Source organism: Actinia tenebrosa, unplaced genomic scaffold (assembly GCF_029948245.1).
Source record: "Actinia tenebrosa isolate PJP-AT-01 unplaced genomic scaffold, QUT_ActTen_1.0 PGA_scaffold1__47_contigs__length_23844297, whole genome shotgun sequence".
Lineage (NCBI taxonomy): Eukaryota > Metazoa > Cnidaria > Anthozoa > Actiniaria > Actiniidae > Actinia > Actinia tenebrosa.
This window is the reverse complement of record NW_028292578.1, coordinates 17,237,729-17,243,728: the sequence shown is the minus strand read 5'-3', so window position 1 is coordinate 17,243,728 and position 6,000 is coordinate 17,237,729.

The window sequence follows — 6,000 nt, the reverse complement described above, 5'->3', positions numbered from 1 at the left end:
GTGGACTACATCCGCAGGTTTTACCCCCAAATGCTTGTGACCCCTGGTCTAGGCGAACTGCAGGATTCGGACGGCAAACGTATAAAGTGTTGGCAGAAAGGATATCAACGCGGTCAGCCCGACCTGCTCATCTTGAATGCGCACACCCATTACCGTGGATTCTGCATCGAGCTGAAGACTCCAAAAGGCAACGGGGTATTATCCGAGGATCAGCGACTACTCTTACAGAGGTATGAAGAAAACGGTTATAAGGTAATGATTAGCAGCGACTACGACGTCATTTGCAGGGAGATCACGGAGTATGCAGAGCGCCTACGAATTCCTTGCAGGTGGTGCTGTAAGGCCTTCAAGACCTCGGAGACCTTGGCAACGCACTTAAAGATATTCCATAGGTATAATGAGCCTGCGGCAAATACATTGGCGAGATCTAATAGAAGGTATTGCGTATGAAATAAAAAATTATGTCGTCTTCGAGGATATCAACCGCTTGCGGCTGGTCCTCAAAGACAGTGACGGCATAGAGTATTCCCTGTGGGCGCCTGATAGGGTCAGGTACGTCATACAGGGCGAGGAATTCACCCATCTGCTCTCGCATGGTAAGAAGAATGGGAGGTGGGAGTTCGACATTGAAAGGAGGGTCACTCCATCTCCTCTTTGTAGTTAAGCGCGTCTGCTAAAGTCCGCTGCGCTTTAGGATCCGCGGAGCACCAATGCCCCACAAAGGATCCTTCGGGGAATACCTTGCCACAATGAAGGCAGGTGTATTTTTTCTCCTCACGAATTGCGGGGGTTTCAGGGATTATGCAGTCGCTTGGTAGTTCGCACGTAATACAGTCCATATATTGAAAGGGCGATTAGGAATCCTCCTAAGAAGGCGGCTGCGTAGGCCAGCATATACCTTTAAAAGGGGCCCTTATTTTTATTGTTGTTTTGTTAAATGTTGATCCCTAACAAACAACAAGAAAAATAAGATCAGGATTTGAGACTCTTTGCACAAACCCTGCTTTACTATTAAAGGCCCCCAGAAATGCTATTGCGTATCATATATTTCAAAGAGTGTCTCAGAATGTTGACAATGAGGTTAAATCTTTGTTAAGGATGCCTGGAAACTATTTAAAAAGTGTCTCAGAATGTTGACAATAAGGTTAAATCTTTGTTAAGGATGCCTGGAAACTATTTCAAAGAGTGTCTCAGAATGTTGACGTTTAGGTTAAATCTTTGTTAAGGATGCCTGGAAACTATTTCAAAGAGTGTCTCAGAATGTTGACGTTTAGGTTAAATCTTTGTTAAGACAGTTGAAGATATGTTCCTCTTCTCTGACACAACCACAACGATCGCACTCCTGCCTCCAATACTCCCTTTTAGTCCACGGAACGCCTTCGGCGCGTTCAAAAGAGGGGAAAGTACGGACTATCTTCTTATGGTAATCTATGCGATTCCTTAAGTAATCCTCTTTATGCGGGCAGCGACACATCAAATCCGCACATTGGTAGCAATCCACGCCTTCCAAGTCGTAAGCGCGGGAGAGAAATCGATAATTCACTTCATGCGTTCTCCGGTGCGTCTGTAAACGTTGACGACTACTAAGTATCTTGTTACAGAAACTACACTGTCTGGTTCGATTACAGACGCCCCTTTTCAGATGCTGCTGCATTTCAAAGGGGTTGTGGAATTCCTTATTACAGTCCTTACAAAGCCCACAAATGCGCTTATCCTGATGTTGTTGCATCTTTTGAACGGTGCTGAATTCCTTACCACAATCCTTACAAACCTTACTAATTGGCTTCTTTGTACAAACGCCACGACGAACGTGGTATTGTAGTCTTTGTTTGGTGCTGAACACCTTTTTACACATCAAACAGTCCATATATACTTAACAGTATCTTAGCCTCCATTTAACATCCTTAACAAAGATTTAACCTTATTGTTAACATTCTAAGACACTTTTTAAATAGTTTCCAGGCATCCTTAACAAAGATTTAACCTTATTGTTAACATTCTACGGGGGATATCGCATGAAGTCCTTAACGGACTCCTTAGCCCACGTTGCCATCGTCAAGAGCGCACCAAACCTTTCCGCGCGCTTCAGACCGCACATTTCATCGTACAACTCCTGCACGCGCTCTTTTAACCGGTCTATCTCCTCCCTTTGCATTTCTATGGTGTCTCTTTTATCTTTTGCGTCGGCGACAATTCTTTGCACTGCTTCCACTGGCTCCATATATATCAGGGAACAAGTTCCCTTCGAAAGAAGGGATATAATGAACCCAGACCACATGCCTTGTAACGCTCTGATAGTAGGACCCACCGGCTGCGGAAAGACCCAGTTCGTGGTGGAGCTGCTATTAGGACCCTTTAGATACCGATTCGACTATATCGTGCTATTATGCCCCACCTACGTGAACAACCGCACCTGGACGGGCATAGGCGCAAAAGATGACGACTTCTTTGTGGACATACTGGATCCTAATGAGTTATCCAGCCATTTGAAGTTCTGGCATAAGCAATTCCCTAAAGATACACAGACTTTACTCATATTGGATGACATTGCCTGTGGGGACGACGTAAAAAGACGCACTTCCGAGCTCGTTAAACTCGCCTTCAGCGGTAGGCATGACAATATCAGCGTTTGGTTGCTTTCCCAGCAGCTTACCAGTGTCTCCAAGCCTTTTAGGGAAAACATAGGCTCCCTGGTCGTATTTTATACTCCAAGTAAGTCTGATCTGGAAACCATTTTGAGCGACTACGGCGGTGAGATAAGCAAGGAACAGTTACACGAATACATGCGGCACCTAAAAACGCACCAACATTCCAAGATGATCTTCTCTTTGAGGTTTCCGTATTCCATTAACACATATGGAGATTGAGCAGCTCTTAGATGAAGTCCCCACGCAGCTAGATGAAAGTAACCTCAAGGAACAACTCAACATCCTTGTGTCTTCGGGGAAGTGTAAAGAAATGATAGGCAAGGAACTTACCCATGAGCAAGTTAACAAGTTGTCAGAAGAGGAGGTTAAGAAGTTCCATAAGAGGTACGAGGCCGCCCTTGCAAGTAAGACCACGGACGCCGTAGCAGACTCCGCTATCCGACTTGCGACTAAATTGCTTGGACTTGCGCTGCCCATAGACGACGTGGAGCAACTACGGAAGGACATAAGCGAGGACTATGTCATCGCCCAAGAACTTAAGATAACCTGTGGGTGGTTGTCTTTGAAGTGCGGTAAGTTAATGGCAGTCGCCTCTGCGGCACTTCACGTAGCTCAGCACGTCGACTTGAAGGAACTTACGACATCTTGGAAGGACTTTAAGAAGGACAGAGAAGTCGAAAGGGTATTCGAGGCGGCACTTGCTGAGGTACCTAGTCAAGTACCTACAAGTGACTTATCAAGTACTTGCTTAGGCACCTCAAGTACTTAGTCAAGTCATTCGCGGGAATTACCCAGGTCGCCTCAAGTACCTAGTTAAGTCATCCTTAAGTACTTAGTCAAGTCGTCTTAAGTTACTTATCAAGTCCTTCAAGTCCTTAGATATAAATGAGTGAAGCTGAATCGAAGGCGGAGGAAACCCCTCAAGTAGAGGAGCAACGAATCACCAAGGCTAAATCTCCAGGCAGAGTTGCTGCCGGTAAGAAGCTCGCAGAGATGAACAGGAAAAACAAAGCCAAAAAAGAAGAAAAGGTGGAGGAAAGAGAAGAGGAATCCTTTATCAATCCTGGGTACGTCATCGGCGCGTTAGGAGTCATCATAGCTGCAGGCAGCCTTTACTTACAATGGCGGGCAACGAAAAAGGTAGAACCACCAACATATCACGCGCCCGTGCACGCACCTGTGGAACCGGCTGTTAGTAAAAGTAAGATCCCTGAAATGCAATAATAACCTTCTCGCTTTGTAATATAATGTCGACCGCGTTGTTGAAAACTGTTGAAGAAGCAGCTATCATTACTTCCATCGTTGCGGGTATTGGTTGGGTAGGTAAGAAAGTGCTCAAAGAAGACTTTACTGAAGACCCAAGCAAGAGCTTCGCTAATTTTGCTAAAATGACCGCTGCCGTAGGCGGGGCTATCATGGTAAAGGATTACCTACGGAAGGAAAAGTACCTGCCTACGGTGTGATTTTCTAATATATAATGGCTAGCGTGGTCGTAGGTGGAGTTATTGCAGCTTTAGCATTCACTGGAGCTAATTATGGTGGTCAGTATTTGGATAGATTAGTTAGAGGCGACAAGGCTGCAGAATCAGCCGCCGAAAGGAAGAGGCACGACTTAGCGCTGGAGAAATATCAGCGAGACGTGGCAGCTTGGAATGAAAAAAGACAAGCTTACAGGGATTGGTTGGACAAGAATTACCAAGATAAAATGCAGGCGGATAAGAACTTCGAAAACACAGACTACGCCTTCAAACTTTATGCGCAAGCACACCCCGCGGCATTAACGGGGTTGAAAAGGCCTCAGTTCAAGAATTACTACCAGCCTTCTAAGAAACAAAAAGACAATGAATTGGTCTTTGTAGGAGTCGCAGGGCTGGCGGGAGGCGTAGCTTTGGCGTATCTGCTCTAACGAAGGAAACTGTGTTTCCTGAAATATATGATTGTCTTTTTGGAAAGCGACAAGAATGACTTTACCACTTATCTGAATCCCCCCATTAAAGCCCATAAAGTTCGGTTGGTTAGTTGCTCTTTGTACAATTCTTGGTATAATTTAGTCAATGCCTTGGTCACTGAGCATAAAGGCGGCGGCAATTATCAAGGCGTAATGCTGCCCGATGGACATTACACGCCAATCACCCTTGCTAAGGAGCTCGCCAAGCGCGGTTATACTCTCACCACGGGATTACCGCACGAAATGACCCTCAAACATAATATGCCAAACTATTCAGTAACTTTTGGAAAGTCTGACCCATTGGGATCTTTATTATATGCCTCGGGCAAAACAATTACCGACACGGCCATACCCGTAAAATGGAAAGTCGCATCCTCTTACGAAGTCTATTGCGATTTGGTCCATAGTTACAACAATGGAGAAAAGTCTTCTCTTATGTCCAAGTTTCTGCCCAAAGGTAATCCATTTGACCCAGTAGAATACACTCCCATTTCTTTAAGCTATGATTTGTCTAATTTGGTAGAAAGCATAAACATCACCATTAAAGTGGACGGAAAGACGGTGGATTTTAACGGACGCAAGATCAATCTTGTTTTGGAATTCATATAATGGGTCGAACAGAGGACAAACTTAAAAGGATTTACTATGGACCTGAAGGCTATTGGAGAGGAGCGTCAGCTATCAAGAAACTTGCAGTCGCGGCCAGGGTATCAGAAGAAACGGTTAAGAACTGGTTAAGAAAACAAACCCTCTGGCAGGTTTATCTTCCCGTGCCTAAGTACATTCCCAGGCCCAGCTTTACCGTAAATGCCCCCAACGAGGTTCATCAGGCAGATTTGCTTTTCTTGCCGCACGATAAGGTAAGAAGAAAGACCTATAGATACGCTTTGACCGTAGTTGATATCGCAAGCAGATACAAGGACGCCGAACCCATAACCAGCAAGGATTCTGGGGAAGTCGCAGAAGCCCTAGGTAGGATTTATAAGCGCGTTTTGAAATGGCCCAAGCTGCTGCAAGTGGATGCGGGGACGGAGTTCATGGGCGTGGTAACTAAGACCCTGAAAGACCACGACACTAAGATTAGGAGAGCTGAAGCTGAGTACCACAGGGGTCAGAGCATCGTCGAAAGATTCAATAAGGCCCTGGCTGAGCGCCTCTTTGGGTACCAGTATTGGAAAGAGCTGGAAGATCCCTCCAAACGCAACAGGGAATGGACCCAGAGGCTCCCCCAGGTCGTCGCGGCTTTGAACAACGAGGCGGCCAGGGCTACGGGAATGAAACCCAAGGATGCTATGAAGAAGAAACACGTGGAACATAAGTCCTACGTCAGAAGTTCAAGGGCGGTCGGACTGAAGGAAAAAAAGCTCCCCCGCGACATAGTGGTCAGATACCTCTATCAGCCGG